This window comes from Lissotriton helveticus, chromosome 11 (genome assembly GCF_964261635.1).
Source record: "Lissotriton helveticus chromosome 11, aLisHel1.1, whole genome shotgun sequence".
In the NCBI taxonomy this organism is placed as follows: domain Eukaryota; kingdom Metazoa; phylum Chordata; class Amphibia; order Caudata; family Salamandridae; genus Lissotriton; species Lissotriton helveticus.
Genome location: NC_136072.1, coordinates 709,436,964 through 709,461,263, shown reverse-complemented (window position 1 = coordinate 709,461,263; position 24,300 = coordinate 709,436,964). Strand labels below are relative to the sequence as shown.

General features: G+C 44.3%; 26 non-coding genes across 26 annotated transcripts; all 26 read right to left on the bottom strand.

Moving 5' to 3' along the window:
* Positions 1 to 102: 102 nt before the first annotated feature.
* On the bottom strand, positions 103 to 184 carry TRNAS-UGA (transfer RNA serine (anticodon UGA)). Its single transcript has one exon. It is a non-coding gene; the product is annotated as a tRNA-Ser (tRNA).
* Positions 185 to 726: 542 nt separating this feature from the next.
* Positions 727 to 825, bottom strand: TRNAS-CGA (transfer RNA serine (anticodon CGA)). The gene has a single exon. It is a non-coding gene; the product is annotated as a tRNA-Ser (tRNA).
* Positions 826 to 1,969: 1,144 nt separating this feature from the next.
* On the bottom strand, positions 1,970 to 2,051 carry TRNAS-UGA (transfer RNA serine (anticodon UGA)). The gene has a single exon. It is a non-coding gene; the product is annotated as a tRNA-Ser (tRNA).
* Positions 2,052 to 3,183: 1,132 nt separating this feature from the next.
* TRNAS-CGA (transfer RNA serine (anticodon CGA)) lies at positions 3,184 to 3,265 on the bottom strand. Its single transcript has one exon. It is a non-coding gene; the product is annotated as a tRNA-Ser (tRNA).
* A 1,168-nt stretch (positions 3,266 to 4,433) lies between these two features.
* Positions 4,434 to 4,515, bottom strand: TRNAS-UGA (transfer RNA serine (anticodon UGA)). Its single transcript has one exon. It is a non-coding gene; the product is annotated as a tRNA-Ser (tRNA).
* Positions 4,516 to 5,056: 541 nt separating this feature from the next.
* On the bottom strand, positions 5,057 to 5,138 carry TRNAS-CGA (transfer RNA serine (anticodon CGA)). The gene has a single exon. It is a non-coding gene; the product is annotated as a tRNA-Ser (tRNA).
* A 542-nt stretch (positions 5,139 to 5,680) lies between these two features.
* TRNAS-CGA (transfer RNA serine (anticodon CGA)) lies at positions 5,681 to 5,779 on the bottom strand. Its single transcript has one exon. It is a non-coding gene; the product is annotated as a tRNA-Ser (tRNA).
* A 1,144-nt stretch (positions 5,780 to 6,923) lies between these two features.
* On the bottom strand, positions 6,924 to 7,005 carry TRNAS-UGA (transfer RNA serine (anticodon UGA)). Its single transcript has one exon. It is a non-coding gene; the product is annotated as a tRNA-Ser (tRNA).
* Positions 7,006 to 8,137: 1,132 nt separating this feature from the next.
* On the bottom strand, positions 8,138 to 8,219 carry TRNAS-CGA (transfer RNA serine (anticodon CGA)). Its single transcript has one exon. It is a non-coding gene; the product is annotated as a tRNA-Ser (tRNA).
* A 1,168-nt stretch (positions 8,220 to 9,387) lies between these two features.
* Positions 9,388 to 9,469, bottom strand: TRNAS-UGA (transfer RNA serine (anticodon UGA)). The gene has a single exon. It is a non-coding gene; the product is annotated as a tRNA-Ser (tRNA).
* Positions 9,470 to 10,010: 541 nt separating this feature from the next.
* Positions 10,011 to 10,092, bottom strand: TRNAS-UGA (transfer RNA serine (anticodon UGA)). Its single transcript has one exon. It is a non-coding gene; the product is annotated as a tRNA-Ser (tRNA).
* Positions 10,093 to 11,262: 1,170 nt separating this feature from the next.
* On the bottom strand, positions 11,263 to 11,344 carry TRNAS-UGA (transfer RNA serine (anticodon UGA)). Its single transcript has one exon. It is a non-coding gene; the product is annotated as a tRNA-Ser (tRNA).
* Positions 11,345 to 11,885: 541 nt separating this feature from the next.
* Positions 11,886 to 11,967, bottom strand: TRNAS-UGA (transfer RNA serine (anticodon UGA)). The gene has a single exon. It is a non-coding gene; the product is annotated as a tRNA-Ser (tRNA).
* A 543-nt stretch (positions 11,968 to 12,510) lies between these two features.
* TRNAS-CGA (transfer RNA serine (anticodon CGA)) lies at positions 12,511 to 12,592 on the bottom strand. The gene has a single exon. It is a non-coding gene; the product is annotated as a tRNA-Ser (tRNA).
* Positions 12,593 to 13,134: 542 nt separating this feature from the next.
* On the bottom strand, positions 13,135 to 13,216 carry TRNAS-CGA (transfer RNA serine (anticodon CGA)). The gene has a single exon. It is a non-coding gene; the product is annotated as a tRNA-Ser (tRNA).
* A 1,158-nt stretch (positions 13,217 to 14,374) lies between these two features.
* Positions 14,375 to 14,456, bottom strand: TRNAS-UGA (transfer RNA serine (anticodon UGA)). The gene has a single exon. It is a non-coding gene; the product is annotated as a tRNA-Ser (tRNA).
* A 543-nt stretch (positions 14,457 to 14,999) lies between these two features.
* Positions 15,000 to 15,081, bottom strand: TRNAS-CGA (transfer RNA serine (anticodon CGA)). Its single transcript has one exon. It is a non-coding gene; the product is annotated as a tRNA-Ser (tRNA).
* Positions 15,082 to 15,623: 542 nt separating this feature from the next.
* TRNAS-CGA (transfer RNA serine (anticodon CGA)) lies at positions 15,624 to 15,705 on the bottom strand. Its single transcript has one exon. It is a non-coding gene; the product is annotated as a tRNA-Ser (tRNA).
* Positions 15,706 to 16,864: 1,159 nt separating this feature from the next.
* On the bottom strand, positions 16,865 to 16,946 carry TRNAS-UGA (transfer RNA serine (anticodon UGA)). The gene has a single exon. It is a non-coding gene; the product is annotated as a tRNA-Ser (tRNA).
* A 533-nt stretch (positions 16,947 to 17,479) lies between these two features.
* Positions 17,480 to 17,561, bottom strand: TRNAA-UGC (transfer RNA alanine (anticodon UGC)). Its single transcript has one exon. It is a non-coding gene; the product is annotated as a tRNA-Ala (tRNA).
* A 311-nt stretch (positions 17,562 to 17,872) lies between these two features.
* Positions 17,873 to 17,954, bottom strand: TRNAS-CGA (transfer RNA serine (anticodon CGA)). Its single transcript has one exon. It is a non-coding gene; the product is annotated as a tRNA-Ser (tRNA).
* Positions 17,955 to 19,123: 1,169 nt separating this feature from the next.
* TRNAS-UGA (transfer RNA serine (anticodon UGA)) lies at positions 19,124 to 19,205 on the bottom strand. Its single transcript has one exon. It is a non-coding gene; the product is annotated as a tRNA-Ser (tRNA).
* A 542-nt stretch (positions 19,206 to 19,747) lies between these two features.
* Positions 19,748 to 19,829, bottom strand: TRNAS-CGA (transfer RNA serine (anticodon CGA)). The gene has a single exon. It is a non-coding gene; the product is annotated as a tRNA-Ser (tRNA).
* Positions 19,830 to 22,246: 2,417 nt separating this feature from the next.
* On the bottom strand, positions 22,247 to 22,328 carry TRNAS-UGA (transfer RNA serine (anticodon UGA)). The gene has a single exon. It is a non-coding gene; the product is annotated as a tRNA-Ser (tRNA).
* A 1,168-nt stretch (positions 22,329 to 23,496) lies between these two features.
* TRNAS-UGA (transfer RNA serine (anticodon UGA)) lies at positions 23,497 to 23,578 on the bottom strand. The gene has a single exon. It is a non-coding gene; the product is annotated as a tRNA-Ser (tRNA).
* Positions 23,579 to 24,122: 544 nt separating this feature from the next.
* Positions 24,123 to 24,204, bottom strand: TRNAS-UGA (transfer RNA serine (anticodon UGA)). Its single transcript has one exon. It is a non-coding gene; the product is annotated as a tRNA-Ser (tRNA).
* Between the last annotated feature and the right edge of the window lie 96 nt (positions 24,205 to 24,300).

The window sequence follows — 24,300 nt, the reverse complement described above, 5'->3', positions numbered from 1 at the left end:
TTTGAGTTTTTGCTGTTTAACTCTGTGACTTGATGAGGATTGACTAACGAGAAGTGAGCATTTCCTTATCAAACCAAATGGTGTTCATGCAAAATTGCACGACGCTGCAAGCAGGATTCGAACCTGCGCGGGGAAACCCCATTGGATTTCAAGGCTAACGCCATAACCACTCGGCCATCGCAGCTCCATGAAAATGATGTCACTGTTGTCGTATATGAGCCATGCGCTACTCACCTCAGACCGAGACCTAAAAAATAAAGTAACTGAAGCACGGGGCAGGTACCAGCAGTGCTCAGTTGCCCTCACTTATTTCGCTTGCTTTCATACAATTAATAAAAATACCAACACGTATCACTCAAAGTGAGTGACAGGGCACAGATGAGCAGTAATCAATCACTGCACATTTCTACCCTCTTTTCCCTATATTACGGCGCTGGGACCGGGCCCTTAAGTGTACTCAGAAAGAGTCCAAAAGCCTAAACAAGACACGCTACATAAAAAAAATTACTCTTTTCGTGACTCGTCAAGATCAGGCAGGACAGGTCCAGACTACGAACCATTCCAAACCACCTGCTCTCTAAAACACTTCCTGAGTGTTGAAATTGTCTTAATGTTTACATTTAGTTGGAGTTTTTGCTGTTTAACTCGGTGACTTGATGAGGATTGTGTAACGAGAAGTGAACATTTCCTTAACAAACCAAATGGTGTTCATGCAAAATGGTACGACGCTGCAAGCAGGATTCGAACCAGCGCAGGATTCGAACCTGCGCAGGGAAACCCCATTGAATTTCGAGTCCAATGCCTTAACCACTCGGCCATCGTAGCTTCATGTGTATGATGTCACTGTTGTCGTATATGAGCCATGCGCTGCTCAAGTCAGGCCGAGACCTAAAAAATAAAGTAACATAAGGACGGGGCAGGAACCAGCAGTGCCCTGTTGCCCTCACTTATTTCACATGCTTTCATACAATTAATAAAAATAGCAACACGTATCACTCAAAGTGAGTGACAGGGCACAGATGAGCAGTAATCAATCACTGCGCATTTCTACCCTCTTTTCCCTATATTACGGCGGTGGCAACGGGCCCTTAAGTGTACTCGGAAAGAGTCCAAAAGTCTAACCAACACACGCTTCATAAAAAAAAATTACTCTTTTCGTGACTTGTCTAGATCAGGCAGGACAGGTCCAGACTACGAACCCTTCCGAGCCACCTGCTCTGTAAAACACTTCCTGGGTGTAGAAATTGTCTCAATGTTTACATCTAGTTTGAGTTTTTGCCGTTTAACTCTGTGACTTGAAGAGGACTGCATAACGAGAAGTGGACATTTACTTAACTAAACCAAATGGTATTAATGCAAAATCTCATGACGTGGTGAAACCCCATTGAATTTCAAGTCCAACACCTTACCCACTCGGTCATCGCAGCTGCGTGTGTATGATGTCACTGTTGTCGTATACGAGCCATGCGCTGCTCACGTCAGGCCGAGACCTAAACACTTAAAGTAACAGAAGGACGGGCATGTACCAGCAGTGCCCTGTCTCCCTCACTTATTTCGCATGCTTTCATACAATTAATAAAAATAGCAACACGCATCACTCAAAGTGAGTGAAAGGGCACAGATGAGCGGTAATCAATCACTGCACATTTCTGCCCTCTTTTCCCTGTATTACGGCGCTAGGAATGGGCCCTTAAGTGTACTCAGAAAGAGTCCAAAAGCCTAAACAAGACGCGCTACATAAAAAAATTACTCTTTTCGTGACTCGTCTAGATCAGGCAGGACAGGACCAGACTACGAACCCTTCCGAGCCACCTGCTCTCTAAAACACTTCCTGGGTGTGGAAATTGTCTCAATATTTACATCTAGTTTTTGTTTTTGCCGTTTAACTCTGCGACTTGATGAGGATTGCATAACAAGAAGTGAACATTTACTTAACTAAACCAAATGGTATTCATGCAAAATTTCATGGCGCTGCAAGCAGGATTCGAACCTACGCGGGGAACCCCCAATGGATTTCAAGTCCAACACCTTAACCACTCGGCCATTGCAGCTGCATGAGTATGATGTCACTGTTGTCGTATACGAGCCATGCACTGCTCACGTCAGGCCGAGACCTAAAAATTAAAGTTACGGAAGAACGGGGCACGTACCAGCAGTGCCCTGTCTCCCTCACTTATTTCGCATGCTTTGATACAATTAATAAAAATAGCAACACGCATCACTCAAAGTGAGTGACAGGGCACAGATGAGCGGTAATCAATCACTGCACATTTCTACCCTCTTTTCCCTATATTACGGCGCTGTGAATGGGCCCTTAAGAGTACTCAGAAAGAGTCCAAAAGCTAAACAAGACACGCTACATAAAAAAATTACTCTTTTTGGGACTCGTCAAGATCAGGCAGGACAGGTCCAGACTACGAACCCTTTCGAACCACCTGCTCTCTAAAAACTTCCTGAGGTTTAGTTTTTGCTGTTTAACTCTGTGACTTGATGAGGATTGACTAACGAGAAGTGAACATTTCCTTAACAAACCAAATGGTGCTCATGCAATATCGCACGATGCTGCAAGCAGGATTCGAACCTGTGCAGGGAAACCCCATTTGATTGCAGGACCAACGCCTTAACCACTCTGCCATCTCAGCTCCATGAGTATGATGTCACTGTTGTCGTATACGAGCCATGCGCTGCTCAAGTCAGACCGAGACCTACAAAATAAAGCAACGGAAGGACGGGGCAGGTACCAGCAGTGCCCTGTTGCTCACACTTATTTCGCATGCTTTGATACAATTATTAAAAATAGCAACACGCATCCCTCAAAGTGAGTGACAGGGCACAGATGAGCGGTAATCAATCACTGCACATGTCTACCCTATTTTCCCTATATTACGGCGCTGGGAGTGGGCCCTTAAGAGTACTCAGAAAGAGTCCAAAAGCCTAAACAAGACACGCCACATGAAAAAATTACTCTTTTTGTGACTCGTCAAGATCAGGCAGGACAGGTCCAGACTACGAACCCTTCCGAACCACCTTCTCTCTAAAACACTTCCTGAGTGTTGAAATTGTCTTAATGTTTACATTTAGTTTGAATTTTTGCTGTTTAACTCTGTGACTTGATGAGGATTGACTAACGAGAAGTGAACATTTCCTTAACAAACCAAATGGTGTTCATGCAAAATCACACGTCGCTGCAAGAAGGATTCGAACCTGCGCAGGGAAACCCCATTGGATTTCGAGTCCAACGCCTTAACCACTCGGCCATCGCAGCTCCATGAGTATGATGTCACTGTTGTCGTATATGAGCCATGCGCTGCTCACGTCAAACCAACACCTAAAAAATAAAGTAACGGAAGGACGGGGCAGGAACCAGCAGTGCTCTGTTGCCATCACTTATTTCGCTTGCTTTCATACAATTAATAAAAATAGCAACACGTATCACTCAAAGTGAGTGACAGGGCACAGATGAGCAGTAATCAATCACTGCGCATTTCTACCCTCTTTTCCCTATATTACGGCGCTGGGACCGGGCCCTCAAGTGTACTCAGAAAGAGTCCAAAAGTCTAAACAAGACACTCTACATAAAAAAAAATACTCTTTTCGTGACTCGTCAAGATCAGGCAGGACAGGTCCAGACTACGAACCCTTCCGAACCACCTGCTCTCTAAAACACTTCCTGAGTGTTGAAATTGTCTTAATGTTTACATTTAATTTGAGTTTTTGCTGTTTAACTCTGTGACTTGATGAGGATTGCGTAACGAGAAGTGAACATTTCCTTAACAAACAAAATGGTGTTCATGCAAAATTGGACAACCCTGCAAGCAGGATTCGAACCTGCGCAGGGAAACCCCATTAAATTTCGAGTCCAACGCCTTAACCAGTCGTCCATCGCAGCTCCATGAGTATGATGTCAGTTTTGTCGTATATGAACCATGCGCTGCTCACGTCAGGCCGAGACCTAAAAAACTAAAGTAACATAAAGACAGGGCAGGAACCAGCAGTGCCCTGTTGTACTCACTTATTTCACATGCTTTCATACAATTAATAAAAATAGCAACACGTATCACTCAAAATGAGTGACAGGGCACAGATGAGCGGTAATCAATCACTGCGCATTTCTACCCTCTTTTCCCTATATTACGGCGGTGGCAACGGGCCTTTAAGTGTACTCAGAAAGAGTCCAAAAGCCTAAACAAGACACGCTTCATAAAAAAAATAACACTTTTCCTGACTTGTCTAGATCAGGCAGGACAGGTCCCAACTACAAACCCTTCCTAGCCACCTGCTCTCTAAAACACTTCCTGGGTGTAGAAATTGTGTCAATGTTTACATCTAGTTTGCGTTTTTGCCGTTTAACTCTGTGACTTGATGAGGATTACATAACGAGAAGTGAACATTTACTTAACTAAACCAAATGGTGTTCATGCAAAATTCCATGACACTGCAAGCAGGATTCGAACCTAAGCAGGGAAACCCCATTGGATCTCAAGTCCAACGCCTTAGCCACTCGGCCATCACAGCTGCGAGAGTATGATGTCACTGTTGTCGTATACGAGCCATGCGCTGCTCACATCAGGCTGAGACCTAAAAATTAAAGTAACGGAAGGACGGGGCACGTACCAGCAGTGCCCTGTCTCCCTCACTTATTTCGCATGCTTTCATACAATTAATAAAAATAGCAACACGCATCACTCAAAGTGAGTGACAGGGAACAGATGAGCGGTAATCAATCACTGCACATTCCTACCCTCTTTTCCCTATATTACGGTGCTGGGAATGGGCCCTTAAGAGTACTCAGAAAGAGTCCAAATGCCTAAACAAGACACGTTACATAAAAGAATTACTCTTTTTGTTACTTGTCATGATCAAGCAGGACAGGTCCAGACTACGAACCCTTCCGAACCACCTGCTATCTAAAACACTTCCTGAGTGTTGAAATTGTCTTACTGTTTACACTTAGTTTGAATTTTTGCTGTTTAGCTCTGTGACTTGATGAGGATTGACTAACGAGAAGTGTGCATTTCCTTAACAAACCAAATGGTGTTCATGCAAAATGGCACGACGCTGCAAGCAGGATTCTAACCTGCGCGGGGAAACCCCATTGGATTTCGAGTCCAACGCCTTAACCACTCGGCCATCGCAGCTCCATGAGTATGATGTCACTGTTGTCGTATATGAGCCATGCGCTGCTCACGTCAGACCGAGACCTAAAAAATAAAGTAACGGAAGGACGGGGCAGGTACCAGCAGTGCTCTGTTGCCATCACTTATTTCGCTTGCTTTCATACAATTAATAAAAATAGCAACACGTATCACTCAAAGTGAGTGACAGGGCACAGATGAGCAGTAATCAATCACTGAGCATTTCTACCCTCTTTTCCCTATATTACGGCGCTGGGACCAGGCCCTCAAGTGTACTCAGAAAGAGTCCAAAAGCCTAAACAAGACACGCTACATAAAAAAAATTACTCTTTTCGTGACTCGTCAAGATCAGGCAGGACAGGTCCAGACTACGAACCATTCCAAACCACCTGCTCTCTAAAACACTTCCTGAGTGTTGAAATTGTCTTAATGTTTACATTTAGTTGGAGTTTTTGCTGTTTAACTCGGTGACTTGATGAGGATTGTGTAACGAGAAGTGAACATTTCCTTAACAAACCAAATGGTGTTCATGCAAAATGGTACGACGCTGCAAGCAGGATTCGAACCAGCGCAGGATTCGAACCTGCGCAGGGAAACCCCATTGAATTTCGAGTCCAATGCCTTAACCACTCGGCCATCGTAGCTTCATGTGTATGATGTCACTGTTGTCGTATATGAGCCATGCGCTGCTCAAGTCAGGCCGAGACCTAAAAAATAAAGTAACATAAGGACGGGGCAGGAACCAGCAGTGCCCTGTTGCCCTCACTTATTTCACATGCTTTCATACAATTAATAAAAATAGCAACACGTATCACTCAAAGTGAGTGACAGGGCACAGATGAGCAGTAATCAATCACTGCGCATTTCTACCCTCTTTTCCCTATATTACGGCGGAGGCAACGGGCCCTTAAGTGTACTCGGAAAGAGTCCAAAAGTCTAACCAACACACGCTTCATAAAAAAAAATTACTCTTTTCGTGACTTGTCTAGATCAGGCAGGACAGGTCCAGACTACGAACCCTTCCGAGCCACCTGCTCTGTAAAACACTTCCTGGGTGTAGAAATTGTCTCAATGTTTACATCTAGTTTGAGTTTTTGCCGTTTAACTCTGTGACTTGAAGAGGACTGCATAACGAGAAGTGGACATTTACTTAACTAAACCAAATGGTATTAATGCAAAATCTCATGACGTGGTGAAACCCCATTGAATTTCAAGTCCAACACCTTACCCACTCGGTCATCGCAGCTGCGTGTGTATGATGTCACTGTTGTCGTATACGAGCCATGCGCTGCTCACGTCAGGCCGAGACCTAAACACTTAAAGTAACAGAAGGACGGGCATGTACCAGCAGTGCCCTGTCTCCCTCACTTATTTCGCATGCTTTCATACAATTAATAAAAATAGCAACACGCATCACTCAAAGTGAGTGAAAGGGCACAGATGAGCGGTAATCAATCACTGCACATTTCTGCCCTCTTTTCCCTGTATTACGGCGCTAGGAATGGGCCCTTAAGTGTACTCAGAAAGAGTCCAAAAGCCTAAACAAGACGCGCTACATAAAAAAATTACTCTTTTCGTGACTCGTCTAGATCAGGCAGGACAGGACCAGACTACGAACCCTTCCGAGCCACCTGCTCTCTAAAACACTTCCTGGGTGTGGAAATTGTCTCAATATTTACATCTAGTTTTTGTTTTTGCCGTTTAACTCTGCGACTTGATGAGGATTGCATAACAAGAAGTGAACATTTACTTAACTAAACCAAATGGTATTCATGCAAAATTTCATGGCGCTGCAAGCAGGATTCGAACCTACGCGGGGAACCCCCAATGGATTTCAAGTCCAACACCTTAACCACTCGGCCATTGCAGCTGCATGAGTATGATGTCACTGTTGTCGTATACGAGCCATGCACTGCTCACGTCAGGCCGAGACCTAAAAATTAAAGTTACGGAAGAACGGGGCACGTACCAGCAGTGCCCTGTCTCCCTCACTTATTTCGCATGCTTTGATACAATTAATAAAAATAGCAACACGCATCACTCAAAGTGAGTGACAGGGCACAGATGAGCGGTAATCAATCACTGCACATTTCTACCCTCTTTTCCCTATATTACGGCGCTGTGAATGGGCCCTTAAGAGTACTCAGAAAGAGTCCAAAAGCTAAACAAGACACGCTACATAAAAAAATTACTCTTTTTGGGACTCGTCAAGATCAGGCAGGACAGGTCCAGACTACGAACCCTTTCGAACCACCTGCTCTCTAAAAACTTCCTGAGGTTTAGTTTTTGCTGTTTAACTCTGTGACTTGATGAGGATTGACTAACGAGAAGTGAACATTTCCTTAACAAACCAAATGGTGTTCATGCAATATCGCACGATGCTGCAAGCAGGATTCGAACCTGTGCAGGGAAACCCCATTTGATTGCAGGACCAACGCCTTAACCACTCTGCCATCTCAGCTCCATGAGTATGATGTCACTGTTGTCGTATACGAGCCATGCGCTGCTCAAGTCAGACCGAGACCTACAAAATAAAGCAACGGAAGGACGGGGCAGGTACCAGCAGTGCCCTGTTGCCCACACTTATTTCGCATGCTTTGATACAATTATTAAAAATAGCAACACGCATCCCTCAAAGTGAGTGACAGGGCACAGATGAGCGGTAATCAATCACTGCACATGTCTACCCTATTTTCCCTATATTACGGCGCTGGGAGTGGGCCCTTAAGAGTACTCAGAAAGAGTCCAAAAGCCTAAACAAGACACGCCACATGAAAAAATTACTCTTTTTGTGACTCGTCAAGATCAGGCAGGACAGGTCCAGACTACGAACCCTTCCGAACCACCTTCTCTCTAAAACACTTCCTGAGTGTTGAAATTGTCTTAATGTTTACATTTAGTTTGAATTTTTGCTGTTTAACTCTGTGACTTGATGAGGATTGACTAACGAGAAGTGAACATTTCCTTAACAAACCAAATGGTGTTCATGCAAAATCACACGTCGCTGCAAGAAGGATTCGAACCTGCGCAGGGAAACCCCATTGGATTTCGAGTCCAACGCCTTAACCACTCGGCCATCGCAGCTCCATGAGTATGATGTCACTGTTGTCGTATATGAGCCATGCGCTGCTCACGTCAAACCAACACCTAAAAAATAAAGTAACGGAAGGACGGGGCAGGAACCAGCAGTGCTCTGTTGCCATCACTTATTTCGCTTGCTTTCATACAATTAATAAAAATAGCAACACGTATCACTCAAAGTGAGTGACAGGGCACAGATGAGCAGTAATCAATCACTGCGCATTTCTACCCTCTTTTCCCTATATTACGGCGCTGGGACCGGGCCCTCAAGTGTACTCAGAAAGAGTCCAAAAGTCTAAACAAGACACTCTACATAAAAAAAAATACTCTTTTCGTGACTCGTCAAGATCAGGCAGGACAGGTCCAGACTACGAACCCTTCCGAACCACCTGCTCTCTAAAACACTTCCTGAGTGTTGAAATTGTCTTAATGTTTACATTTAATTTGAGTTTTTGCTGTTTAACTCTGTGACTTGATGAGGATTGCGTAACGAGAAGTGAACATTTCCTTAACAAACAAAATGGTGTTCATGCAAAATTGGACAACCCTGCAAGCAGGATTCGAACCTGCGCAGGGAAACCCCATTAAATTTCGAGTCCAACGCCTTAACCAGTCGTCCATCGCAGCTCCATGAGTATGATGTCACTTTTGTCGTATATGAACCATGCGCTGCTCACGTCAGGCCGAGACCTAAAAAACTAAAGTAACATAAAGACAGGGCAGGAACCAGCAGTGCCCTGTTGTACTCACTTATTTCACATGCTTTCATACAATTAATAAAAATAGCAACACGTATCACTCAAAATGAGTGACAGGGCACAGATGAGCGGTAATCAATCACTGCGCATTTCTACCCTCTTTTCCCTATATTACGGCGGTGGCAACGGGCCTTTAAGTGTACTCAGAAAGAGTCCAAAAGCCTAAACAAGACACGCTTCATAAAAAAAATAACACTTTTCCTGACTTGTCTAGATCAGGCAGGACAGGTCCCAACTACAAACCCTTCCTAGCCACCTGCTCTCTAAAACACTTCCTGGGTGTAGAAATTGTGTCAATGTTTACATCTAGTTTGCGTTTTTGCCGTTTAACTCTGTGACTTGATGAGGATTACATAACGAGAAGTGAACATTTACTTAACTAAACCAAATGGTGTTCATGCAAAATTCCATGACACTGCAAGCAGGATTCGAACCTAAGCAGGGAAACCCCATTGGATCTCAAGTCCAACGCCTTAGCCACTCGGCCATCACAGCTGCGAGAGTATGATGTCACTGTTGTCGTATACGAGCCATGCGCTGCTCACATCAGGCTGAGACCTAAAAATTAAAGTAACGGAAGGACGGGGCACGTACCAGCAGTGCCCTGTCTCCCTCACTTATTTCGCATGCTTTCATACAATTAATAAAAATAGCAACACGCATCACTCAAAGTGAGTGACAGGGAACAGATGAGCGGTAATCAATCACTGCACATTCCTACCCTCTTTTCCCTATATTACGGTGCTGGGAATGGGCCCTTAAGAGTACTCAGAAAGAGTCCAAATGCCTAAACAAGACACGTTACATAAAAGAATTACTCTTTTTGTTACTTGTCATGATCAAGCAGGACAGGTCCAGACTACGAACCCTTCCGAACCACCTGCTATCTAAAACACTTCCTGAGTGTTGAAATTGTCTTACTGTTTACACTTAGTTTGAATTTTTGCTGTTTAGCTCTGTGACTTGATGAGGATTGACTAACGAGAAGTGTGCATTTCCTTAACAAACCAAATGGTGTTCATGCAAAATGGCACGACGCTGCAAGCAGGATTCTAACCTGCGCGGGGAAACCCCATTGGATTTCAAGTCCAACGCCTTAACCACTCGGCCATCGCAGCTCCATGAGAATGATGTCACTGTTGTCGTCTATGAGCCATGCGCTGCTCACCTCAGACAAAGACCTAAAAAATAAAGTAACTGAATGACGGGGCAGGTACCAGCAGTGCTCTGTTGCCCTCACTTATTTCGCTTACTTTCATACAATTAATAAAAATAGCAACACGTATCACTCAAAGTGAGTGACAGGGCACAGATGAGCAGTAATCAATCACTGCGCATTTCTACCCTCTTTTCCCTATATTACGGCGCTGGGACCGGGCCCTTAAGTGTACTCAGAAAGAGTCCAAAAGTCTAAACAAGACACTCTACATAAAAAAAAATTACTCTTTTCGTGACTCGTCAAGATCAGGCAGGACAGGTCCAGACTACGAACCCTTCCGAACCACCTGCTCTCTAAAACACTTCCTGAGTGTTGAAATTGTCTTAATGTTTACATTTAGTTTGAATTTTTGCTGTTTAACTCTGTGACTTGATGAGGATTGCATAACGAGAAGTGAACATTTACTTAACTAAACCAAATGGTGTTCATGCAAAATTGGACGACCCTGCAAGCAGGATTCGAACCTGCGCAGGGAAACCCCATTAAATTTCGAGTCCAACGCCTTAACCAGTCGTCCATCGCAGCTCCATGAGTATGATGTCACTTTTGTCGTATATGAACCATGCGCTGCTCACGTCAGGCCGAGACCTAAAAAACTAAAGTAACATAAGGACAGGGCAGGAACCAGCAGTGCCCTGTTGTACTCACTTATTTCACATGCTTTCATACAATTAATAAAAATAGCAACACGTATCACTCAAAATGAGTGACAGGGCACAGATGAGCGGTAATCAATCACTGCGCATTTCTACCCTCTTTTCCCTATATTACGGCGGTGGCAACGGGCCTTTAAGTGTACTCAGAAAGAGTCCAAAAGCCTAAACAAGACACGCTTCATAAAAAAAATAACTCTTTTCCTGACTTGTCTAGATCAGGCAGGACAGGTCCCAACTACAAACCCTTCCTAGCCACCTGCTCTCTAAAACACTTCCTGGGTGTAGAAATTGTGTCAATGTTTACATCTAGTTTGCGTTTTTGCCGTTTAACTCTGTGACTTGATGAGGATTACATAACGAGAAGTGAACATTTACTTAACTAAACCAAATGGTGTTCATGCAAAATTCCATGACACTGCAAGCAGGATTCGAACCTAAGCGGGGAAACCCCATTGGATCTCAAGTCCAACGCCTTAGCCACTCGGCCATCACAGCTGCGAGAGTATGATGTCACTGTTGTCGTATACGAGCCATGCGCTGCTCACATCAGGCTGAGACCTAAAAATTAAAGTAACGGAAGGACGGGGCACGTACCAGCAGTGCCCTGTCTCCCTCACTTATTTCGCATGCTTTCATACAATTAATAAAAATAGCAACACGCATCACTCAAAGTGAGTGACAGGGAACAGATGAGCGGTAATCAATCACTGCACATTCCTACCCTCTTTTCCCTATATTACGGTGCTGGGAATGGGCCCTTAAGAGTACTCAGAAAGAGTCCAAATGCCTAAACAAGACACGTTACATAAAAGAATTACTCTTTTTGTTACTCGTCATGATCAAGCAGGACAGGTCCAGACTACGAACCCTTCCGAACCACCTGCTATCTAAAACACTTCCTGAGTGTTGAAATTGTCTTACTGTTTACACTTAGTTTGAATTTTTGCTGTTTAGCTCTGTGACTTGATGAGGATTGACTAACGAGAAGTGTGCATTTCCTTAACAAACCAAATGGTGTTCATGCAAAATGGCACGACGCTGCAAGCAGGATTCTAACCTGCGCGGGGAAACCCCATTGGATTTCAAGTCCAACGCCTTAACCACTCGGCCATCGCAGCTCCATGAGAATGATGTCACTGTTGTCGTCTATGAGCCATGCGCTGCTCACCTCAGACAAAGACCTAAAAAATAAAGTAACTGAAGGACGGGGCAGGTACCAGCAGTGCTCTGTTGCCCTCACTTATTTCGCTTACTTTCATACAATTAATAAAAATAGCAACACGTATCACTCAAAGTGAGTGACAGGGCACAGATGTACAGTAATCAATCACTGCGCATTTCTACCCTCTTTTCCCTATATTACGGCGCTGGGACCGGGCCCTTAAGTGTACTCAGAAAGAGTCCAAAAGTCTAAACAAGACACTCTACATAAAAAAAAATGACTCTTTTCGTGACTCGTCAAGATCAGGCAGGACAGGTCCAGACTACGAACCCTTCAGAACCACCTGCTCTCTAAAACACTTCCTGAGTGTTGAAATTGTCTTAATGTTTACATTTAGTTTGAATTTTTGCTGTTTAACTCTGTGACTTGATGAGGATTGCGTAACGAGAAGTGAACATTTCCTTAACAAACCAAATGGTGTTCATGCAAAAGCACACGTCGCTGCAAGCAGGATTCGAACCTGCACAGGGAAACCCCATTGGATTTCGAGTCCAACGCCTTAACCACTCGGCCATCGCAGCTCCATGAGCATGATGTCACTGTTGTCGTATATGAGCCATGCGCTGCTCACGTCAGACCGAGACCTAAAAAATAAAGTAACGGTAGGACGGGGCAGGTACCAGCAGTGCTCTGTTGCCCTCACTTATTTCGCTTGCTTTCATACAATTAATAAAAATAGCAACACATATCACTCAAAGTGAGTGACAGGGCACAGATGAGCAGTAATCAATCACTGCGCATTTCTACCCTCTTTTCCCTATATTACGGCGCTGGGACCGGGCCCTTAAGTGTACTCAGAAAGAGTCCAAAAGCCTAAACAAGACACGCTACATAAAAAAAATTACTCTTTTCGTGACTCGTCAAGATCAGGCAGGACAGGTCCAGACTACGAACCATTCCGAACCACCTGCTCTCTAAAACACTTCCTGAGTGTTGAAATTGTCTTAATATTTACATTTAGTTTGAGTTTTTGCTGTTTAACTCGGTGACTTGATGAGGATTGTGTAACGAGAAGTGAACATTTCCTTAACAAACCAAATGGTGTTCATGCAAAATCGTACGACGCTGCAAGCAGGATTGAAACCTGCGCAGGGAAGCCCCATTGAAGATCGAGTCCAACGCCTTAACCACTCGGCCATCACAGCTCCATGAGTATGATGTCACTGTTGTCGTATATGAGCCATGCGCTGCTCACGTCAGGCCGAGACCTGAAAAATAAAGTAACATAAGGACGGGGCAGGAACCAGCAGTGCCCTGTTGCCCTCACTTATTTCACATGCTTTCATACAATTAATAAAAATAGCAACACGTATCACTAAAAGTGTGTGACAGGGCACATATGAGCAGTAATCAATCACTGCGCATTTCTACCCTCTATTCCCTATATTACGGCGGTGGCAACGGGCCCTTAAGTGTACTCAGAAAGAGTCCAAAAGCCTAACCAAGACACGCTTCATAAAAAAAAATTACTCTTTTCGTGACTTGTCTGGATCAGGCAGGACAGGTCCAGACTACGAACCCTTCCGAGCCACCTGCTCTGTAAAACACTTCCTGGGTGTAGAAATTGTCTCAATGTTTACATCTAGTTTGAGTTTTTGCCGTTTAACTTGAAGAGGACTGCATAACGAGAAGTGAACATTTACTTAACTAAACCAAATGGTGTTCATGCAAAATCTCATGACGCTGCAAGCAGGATTCAAACCTAAGCTAGGAAACCCCATTGGATTTCAAGTCCACGCCTTAACCACTCGGCATTCGCAGCTGCGTGAGTATGATGACACTGTTGTCGTATACGAGCCATGCGCTGCTCACATCAGGCCGACACCTAAAAATTAAAGTAACGGAAGGACGGGGCACGTACCAGCAGTGCCCTGTCTCCCTCACTTATTTCGCATGCTTTCATACAATTAATAAAAATAGCAACACGCATCACTCAAAGTGAGTGACAGGGAACAGATGAGCGGTAATCAATCACTGCACATTCCTACCCTCTTTTCCCTATATTACGGTGCTGGGAATGGGCCCTTAAGAGTACTCAGAAAGAGTCCAAATGCCTAAACAAGACACGTTACATAAAAGAATTACTCTTTTTGTTACTCGTCATGATCAAGCAGGACAGGTCCAGACTACGAACCCTTCCGAACCACCTGCTATCTAAAACACTTCCTGAGTGTTGAAATTGTCTTACTGTTTACACTTAGTTTGAATTTTTGCTGTTTAGCTCTGTGACTTGATGAGGATTGACTAACGAGAAGTGTGCATTTCCTTAACAAACCAAATGGTGTTCATGCAAAATGGCACGACGCTGCAAGCAGGATTCTAACCTGCGCGGGGAAACCCCATTGGATTTCAAGTCCAACGCCTTAACCACTCGGCCATCGCAGCTCCATGAGAATGATGTCACTGTTGTCGTCTATGAGCCATGCGCTGCTCACCTCAGACAAAGACCTAAAAAATAAAGTAACTGAAGGACGGGGCAGGTACCAGCAGTGCTCTGTTGCCCTCACTTATTTCGCTTACTTTCATACAATTAATAAAAATAGCAACACGTATCACTCAAAGTGAGTGACAGGGCACAGATGAGCAGTAATCAATCACTGCGCATTTCTACCCTCTTTTCCCTATATTACGGCGCTGGGACCGGGCCCTTAAGTGTACTCAGAAAGAGTCCAAAAGTCTAAACAAGACACTCTACATAAAAAAAAATGACTCTTTTCGTGACTCGTCAAGATCAGGCAGGACAGGTCCAGACTACGAACCCTTCCGAACCACCTGCTCTCTAAAACACTTCCTGAGTGTTGAAATTGTCTTAATGTTTACATTTAGTTTGAATTTTTGCTGTTTAACTCTGTGACTTGATGAGGATTGCGTAACGAGAAGTGAACATTTCCTTAACAAACCAAATGGTGTTCATGCAAAAGCACACGTCGCTGCAAGCAGGATTCGAACCTGCACAGGGAAACCCCATTGGATTTCGAGTCCAACGCCTTAACCACTCGGCCATCGCAGCTCCATGAGCATGATGTCACTGTTGTCGTATATGAGCCATGCGCTGCTCACGTCAGACCGAGACCTAAAAAATAAAGTAACGGTAGGACGGGGCAGGTACCAGCAGTGCTCTGTTGCCCTCACTTATTTCGCTTGCTTTCATACAATTAATAAAAATAGCAACACATATCACTCAAAGTGAGTGACAGGGCACAGATGAGCAGTAATCAATCACTGCGCATTTCTACCCTCTTTTCCCTATATTACGGCGCTGGGACCGGGCCCTTAAGTGTACTCAGAAAGAGTCCAAAAGCCTAAACAAGACACGCTACATAAAAAAAATTACTCTTTTCGTGACTCGTCAAGATCAGGCAGGACAGGTCCAGACTACGAACCATTCCGAACCACCTGCTCTCTAAAACACTTCCTGAGTGTTGAAATTGTCTTAATATTTACATTTAGTTTGAGTTTTTGCTGTTTAACTCGGTGACTTGATGAGGATTGTGTAACGAGAAGTGAACATTTCCTTAACAAACCAAATGGTGTTCATGCAAAATCGTACGACGCTGCAAGCAGGATTGAAACCTGCGCAGGGAAGCCCCATTGAAGATCGAGTCCAATGCCTTAACCACTCGGCCATCACAGCTCCATGAGTATGATGTCACTGTTGTCGTATATGAGCCATGCGCTGCTCACGTCAGGCCGAGACCTGAAAAATAAAGTAACATAAGGACGGGGCAGGAACCAGCAGTGCCCTGTTGCCCTCACTTATTTCACATGCTTTCATACAATTAATAAAAATAGCAACACGTATCACTAAAAGTGTGTGACAGGGCACATATGAGCAGTAATCAATCACTGCGCATTTCTACCCTCTATTCCCTATATTACGGCGGTGGCAACGGGCCCTTAAGTGTACTCAGAAAGAGTCCAAAAGCCTAACCAAGACACGCTTCATAAAAAAAAATTACTCTTTTCGTGACTTGTCTGGATCAGGCAGGACAGGTCCAGACTACGAACCCTTCCGAGCCACCTGCTCTGTAAAACACTTCCTGGGTGTAGAAATTGTCTCAATGTTTACATCTAGTTTGAGTTTTTGCCGTTTAACTTGAAGAGGACTGCATAACGAGAAGTGAACATTTACTTAACTAAACCAAATGGTGTTCATGCAAAATCTCATGACGCTGCAAGCAGGATTCAAACCTAAGCTAGGAAACCCCATTGGATTTCAAGTCCACGCCTTAACCACTCGGCATTCGCAGCTGCGTGAGTATGATGACACTGTTGTCGTATACGAGCCATGCGCTGCTCACATCAGGCCGACACCTAAAAATTAAAGTAACGGAAGGACGGGGCACGTACCAGCAGTGCCCTGTCTCCCTCACTTATTTCGCATGCTTTCATACAATTAATAAAAATAGCAACACGCATCACTCAAAGTGAGTGACGGGGCACAGATGAGCGGTAATCAATCACTGCACATTCCTGCCCTCTTTTCCCTATATTACGGTGCTGGGAATGGGCCCTTAAGAGTACTCAGAAAGAGTCCAAAAGCCTAAACAAGACGCGCTACATAAAAAAATTACTCTTTTCGTGACTCGTCTAGATCAGGCAGGACAGGACCAGACTACGAACCCTTCCGAACCACCTGCTCTCTAAAACACTTCCTGGGTGTGGAAATTGTCTCAATATTTACATCTAGTTTTTGTTTTTGCCGTTTAACTCTGCGACTTGATGAGGATTGCATAACAAGAAGTGAACATTTACTTAACTAAACCAAATGGTATTCATGCAAAATTTCATGACGCTGCAAGCAAGATTCGAACCTACGCGGGGAACCCCCAATGGATTTCAAGTCCAACACCTTAACCACTCGGCCATTGCAGCTGCATGAGTATGCTGTCACTGTTGTCGTATACGAGCCATGCACTGCTCACGTCAGGCCGAGACCTAAAAATTAAAGTTACGGAAGAACGGGGCACGTACCAGCAGTGCCCTGTCTCCCTCACTTATTTCGCATGCTTTGATACAATTAATAAAAATAGCAACACGCATCACTCAAAGTGAGTGACAGGGCACAGATGAGCGGTAATCAATCACTGCACATTTCTACCCTCTTTTCCCTATATTACGGCGCTGTGAATGGGCCCTTAAGAGTACTCAGAAAGAGTCCAAAAGCTAAACAAGACACGCTACATAAAAAAATTACTCTTTTTGGGACTCGTCAAGATCAGGCAGGACAGGTCCAGACTACGAACCCTTTCGAACCACCTGCTCTCTAAAAACTTCCTGAGTGTTGAAATTGTCTTAATGTTTACATTTAGTTTTTGCTGTTTAACTCTGTGACTTGATGAGGATTGACTAACGAGAAGTGAACATTTCCTTAACAAACCAAATGGTGTTCATGCAATATCGCATGATGCTGCAAGCAGGATTCGAACCTGCACAGGGAAACCCCATTGGATTGCAGGTCCAACGCCTTAACCACTCTGCCGTCGCAGCTCCATGAGTATGATGTCACTGTTGTCGTATACGAGCCATGCGCTGCTCAAGTCAGACCGAGACCTACAAAATAAAGCAACGGAAGGACGGGGCAGGTACCAGCAGTGCCCTGTTGCCCTCACTTATTTCGCATGCTTTGATACAATTAATAAAAATAGCAACACAAAACACTTCCTGAGTGTTGAAATTGTCTTAATGTTTACATTTAGTTTGAATTTTTGCTGTTTAACTCTGTGAGTTGATGAGGATTGACTAACGAGAAGTGAACATTTCCTTAACAAACCAAATGGTGTTCATGCAAAATCACACGTCGCTGCAAGCAGGATTCGAACCTGCGCAGGGAAACCCCATTGGATTTCGAGTCCAACGCCTTAACCACTCGGCCATCGCAGCTCCATGAGTATGATGTCACTGTTGTCGTATATGAGCCATGCGCTGCTCACGTCAAACCAACACCTAAAAAATAAAGTAACGGAAGGACGGGGCAGGAACCAGCAGTGCTCTGTTGCCATCACTTATTTCGCTTGCTTTCATACAATTAATAAAAATAGCAACACGTATCACTCAAAGTGAGTGACAGGCCACAGATGAGCAGTAATCAATCACTGCGCATTTCTACCCTCTTTTCCCTATATTACGGCGCTGGGACCGGGCCCTCAAGTGTACTCAGAAAGAGTCCAAAAGTCTAAACAAGACACTCTACATAAAAAAAAATACTCTTTTCGTGACTCGTCAAGATCAGGCAGGACAGGTCCAGACTACGAACCCTTCCGAACCGCCTGCTCTCTAAAACACTTCCTGAGTGTTGAAATTGTCTTAATCTTTACATTTAATTTGAGTTTTTGCTGTTTAACTCTGTGACTTGATGAGGATTGCGTAACAAGAAGTGAACATTTCCTTAACAAACCAAATGGTGTTCATGCAAAATTGGACGACCCTGCAAGCAGGATTCGAACCTGCGCAGGGAAACATCACTAAATTTCGAGTCCAACGCCTTAACCAGTCGGCCATCGCAGCTCCATGAGTATGATGTCACTTTTGTCGTATATGAACCATGCGCTGCTCACGTCAGGCCGAGACCTAAAAAACTAAAGTAACATAAGGACAGGGCAGGAACCAGCAGTGCCCTGTTGTACTCACTTATTTCACATGCTTTCATACAATTAATAAAAATAGCAACACGTATCACTCAAAGTGAGTGACAGGGCACAGATGAGCGGTAATCAATCACTGTGCATTTCTACCCTCTTTTCCCTATATTACGGCGGTGGCAACGGGCCTTTAAGTGTACTCAGAAAGAGTCCAAAAGCCTAAACAAGACACGCTTCATAAAAAAAAATAACTCTTTTCCTGACTTGTCTAGATCAGGCAAGACAGGTCCCGACTACAAACCCTTCCTAGCCACCTGCTCTCTAAAACACTTCCTGGGTGTAGAAATTGTCTCAATGTTTACATCTAGTTTGCGTTTTTGCCGTTTAACTCTGTGACTTGATGAGGATTACATAACGAGAAGTGAACATTTACTTAACTAAACCAAATGGTGTTCATGCAAAATCTCATGACACTGCAAGCAGGATTCGAACCTAAGCGGGGAAACCCCATTGGATCTCAAGTCCAACGCCTTAACCACTCGGCCATCACAGCTGCGAGAGTATGATGTTACTGTTGTCGTATACGAGCCATGCGCTGCTCACATCAGGCTGAGACCTAAAAATTAAAGTAACGGAAGGACGGGGCACGTACCAGCAGTGCCCTGTCTCCCTCACTTATTTCGCATGCTTTCATACAATTAATAAAAATAGCAACACATATCACTCAAAGTGAGTGACAGGGCACAGATGAGCAGTAATCAATCACTGCGCATTTCTACCCTCTTTTCCCTATATTACGGCGCTGGGACCGGGCCCTTAAGTGTACTCAGAAAGAGTCCAAAAGCCTAAACAAGACACGCTACATAAAAAAAATTACTCTTTTCGTGACTTGTCAAGATCAGGCAGGACAGGTCCAGACTACGAACCATTCCGAACCACCTGCTCTCTAAACCACTTCCTGAGTGTTGAAATTGTCTTAATGTTTACATTTAGTTTGAGTTTTTGCTGTTTAACTCGGTGACTTGATGAGGATTGTGTAACGAGAAGTCAACATTTCCTTAACAAACCAAATGGTGTTCATGCAAAATCGTACGACGCTGCAAGCAGGATTCGAACCTGCGCAGGGAAACCCCATTGAAGATCGAGTCCAACGCCTTAACCACTCGGTCATCACAGCTCCATGAGTATGATGTCACTGTTGTCGTATATGAGCCATGCGCTGCTCACGTCAGGCCGAGACCTGAAAAATAAAGTAACATAAGGACGGGGCAGGAACCAGCAGTGCCCTGTTGCCCTCACTTATTTCACATGCTTTCATACAATTAATAAAAATAGCAACACGTATCACTCAAAGTGTGTGACAGGGCACATATGAGCAGTAATCAATCACTGCGCATTTCTACCCTCTTTTCCCTATATTACGGCGGTGGCAACGGGCCCTTAAGTGTACTCAGAAAGAGTCCAAAAGCCTAACCAAGACACGCTTCATAAAAAAAAATTACTCTTTTCGTGACTTGTCTAGATCAGGCAGGACAGGTCCAGACTACGAACCCTTCCGAGCCACCTGCTCTGTAAAACACTTCCTGGGTGTAGAAATTGTCTCAATGTTTACATCTAGTTTGAGTTTTTGCCGTTTAACTCTGTGACTTGAAGAGGACTGCATAACGAGAAGTGAACATTTACTTAACTAAACCAAATGGTGTTAATGCAAAATCTCATGACGCTGCAAGCAGGATTCGAACCTAAGCTAGGAAACCCCATTGGATTTCAAGTCCACGCCTTAACCACTCGGCATTCGCAGCTGCGTGAGTATGATGTCACTGTTGTCGTATACGAGCCATGCGCTGCTCACATCAGGCCGACACCTAAAAATTAAAGTAACGGAAGGACGGGGCACGTACCAGCAGTGCTCTGTTGCCCTCACTTATTTCGCTTGCTTTCATACAATTAATAAAAATAGCAACACGTATCACTCAAAGTGAGTGACAGGGCACAGATGAGCAGTAATCAATCACTGCACATTTCTACCCTCTTTTCCCTATATTACGGCGCTGGGACCGGGCCCTTAAGTGTACTCAGAAAGAGTCCAAAAGCCTAAACAAGACACGCTTCATAAAAACAATTACTCTTTTCCTGACTTGTCTAGATCAGGCAGGACAGGTCCAGACTACAAACCCTTCCTAGCCACCTGCTCTCTAAAAGTCTTCCTGGGTGTAGAAATTGTCTCAATGTTTACATCTAGTTTGAGTTTTTGCCGTTTAACTCTGTGACTTGATGAGGATTGCATAACGAGTAGTGAACATTTACTTAACTAAACCAAATGGTGTTCATGCAAAATCTCATGACGCTGCAAGCAGGATTCAAACCTAAGCTAGGAAACCCCATTGGATTTCAAGTCCACGCCTTAACCACTCGGCATTCGCAGCTGCGTGAGTATGATGTCACTGTTGTCGTATACGAGCCATGCGCTGCTCACATCAGGCCGACACCTAAAAATTAAAGTAACGGAAGGACGGGGCACGTACCAGCGGTGCCCTGTCTCCCTCACTTATTTCGCATGCTTTCATACATTTAATAAAAATAGCAACACGCATCACTCAAAGTGAGTGACAGGGCACAGATGAGCGGTAATCAATCACTGCACATTCCTGCCCTCTTTTCCCTATATTACGGTGCTGGGAATGGGCCCTTAAGAGTACTCAGAAAGAGTCCAAAAGCCTAAACAAGACACGCTTCATAAAAAAATAATCACTCTTTTCCTGATTTGTCTAGATCAGGCAGGACAGGTCCAGACTACAAACCCTTCCTACCCACCTGCTCTCTAAAACACTTCCTGGGTGTAGAAATTGTCTCAATGTTTACATCTAGTTTGCGTTTTTGCCGTTTAACTCTGTGACTTGATGAGGATTGCATAACGAGAAGTGAACATTTACTTAACTAAACCAAATGGTTTTCATGCAAAATCTCATGACACTGCAAGCAGGATTCGAAAGTAAGCAGGGAAACCCCATTGGATCTCAAGTCCAACGCCTTAACCACTCAGCCATCACAGCTGCGAGCGTATGATGTCACTATTGTCGTATACGAGCCATGCGCTGCTCACATCAGGCCGAGACCTAAAAATTAAAGTAACGGAAGGACGGGGCACGTACCAGCAGTGCCCTGTCTCCCTCACTTATTTCGCATGCTTTCATACAATTAATAAAAATAGCAACACGCATCACTCAAAGTGAGTGACAGGGCACAGATGAGCGGTAATCAATCACTGCACATTCCTACCCTCTTTTCCCTATATTACGGTGCTGGGAATGGGCCCTTAAGAGTACTCAGAAGGAGTCCAAATGCCTAAACAAGACACGTTACATAAAAGAATTACTCTTTTTGTTACTCGTCATGATCAAGCAGGACAGGTCCAGACTACGAACCCTTCCGAACCACCTGCTATCTAAAACACTTCCTGAGTGTTGAAATTGTCTTAATGTTTACATTTAGTTTGAGTTTTTGCTGTTTAACTCTGTGACTTGATGAGGATTGACTAACAAGAAGTGAGCATTTCCTTATCAAACCAAATGGTGTTCATGCAAAATTGCACGACGCTGCAAGCAGGATTCAAACCTGCGCGGGGAAACCCTATTGGATTTCAAGTCCAACGCCTTAACCACTCGGCCATCGTAGCTCCATGCGTATGATGTCACTGTTGTCGTAAATGAGCCATGCGCTGCTCAAGTCAGGCCGAGACCTAAAAATTAAAGTAACGGAAGGACGGGGCACGTACCAGCGGTGCCCTGTCTCCCTCACTTATTTCGCATGCTTTCATACATTTAATAAAAATAGCAACACGCATCACTCAAAGTGAGTGACAGGGCACAGATGAGCGGTAATCAATCACTGCACATTCCTGCCCTCTTTTCCCTATATTACGGTGCTGGGAATGGGCCCTTAAGAGTACTCAGAAAGAGTCCAAAAGCCTAAACAAGACACGCTTCATAAAAAAATAATCACTCTTTTCCTGATTTGTCTAGATCAGGCAGGACAGGTCCAGACTACAAACCCTTCCTACCCACCTGCTCTCTAAAACACTTCCTGGGTGTAGAAATTGTCTCAATGTTTACATCTAGTTTGCGTTTTTGCCGTTTAACTCTGTGACTTGATGAGGATTGCATAACGAGAAGTGAACATTTACTTAACTAAACCAAATGGTTTTCATGCAAAATCTCATGACACTGCAAGCAGGATTCGAAAGTAAGCAGGGAAACCCCATTGGATCTCAAGTCCAACGCCTTAACCACTCAGCCATCACAGCTGCGAGCGTATGATGTCACTATTGTCGTATACGAGCCATGCGCTGCTCACATCAGGCCGAGACCTAAAAATTAAAGTAACGGAAGGACGGGGCACGTACCAGCAGTGCCCTGTCTCCCTCACTTATTTCGCATGCTTTCATACAATTAATAAAAATAGCAACACGCATCACTCAAAGTGAGTGACAGGGCACAGATGAGCGGTAATCAATCACTGCACATTCCTACCCTCTTTTCCCTATATTACGGTGCTGGGAATGGGCCCTTAAGAGTACTCAGAAGGAGTCCAAATGCCTAAACAAGACACGTTACATAAAAGAATTACTCTTTTTGTTACTCGTCATGATCAAGCAGGACAGGTCCAGACTACGAACCCTTCCGAACCACCTGCTATCTAAAACACTTCCTGAGTGTTGAAATTGTCTTAATGTTTACATTTAGTTTGAGTTTTTGCTGTTTAACTCTGTGACTTGATGAGGATTGACTAACAAGAAGTGAGCATTTCCTTATCAAACCAAATGGTGTTCATGCAAAATTGCACGACGCTGCAAGCAGGATTCAAACCTGTGCGGGGAAACCCTATTGGATTTCAAGTCCAACGCCTTAACCACTCGGCCATCGTAGCTCCATGCGTATGATGTCACTGTTGTCGTAAATGAGCCATGCGCTGCTCAAGTCAGGCCGAGACCTAAAAAATAAAGTAACATAAGGACGGGGCAGGAACCAGCAGTGCCCTGTTGCCCTCACTTATTGCACATGCTTTCATACAATTAATAAAAATAGCAACACGTATCACTCAAAGTGAGTGACAGGGCACAGATGAGCAGTAATCAATCACTGCGCATTTCTACCCTCTTTTCCCTATATTACGGCGGTGGCAACGGGCCCTTAAGTGTACTCAGAAAGAGTCCAAAAGCCTAACCAAGACACGCTTCATAAAAAAAAAATACTCTTTTCGTAACTTGTCTAGATCAGGCAGGACAGGTCCAGACTACGAACCCTTCCGAGCCACCTGCTCTGTAAAACACTTCCTGGGTGTAGAAATTGTCTCAATGTTTACATCTAGTTTGAGTTTTTGCCGTTTAACTCTGTGACTTGACGCGGACTGCATAACGAGAAGTGAACATTTACTTAACTAAACCAAATGGTGTTAATGCAAAATCTCATGACGCTGCAAGCAGTATTCGAACCTACGCGGTGAAACCCCATTGAATTTCAAGTCCAACACCTTACCCACTCGGTCATCGCAGCTGCGTGGGTATGATGTCACTGTTGTCGTATACGAGTCATGCGCTGCTCACGTCAGGCCGAGACCTAAAAACTTAAAGTAACGGAAGGACGGGCATG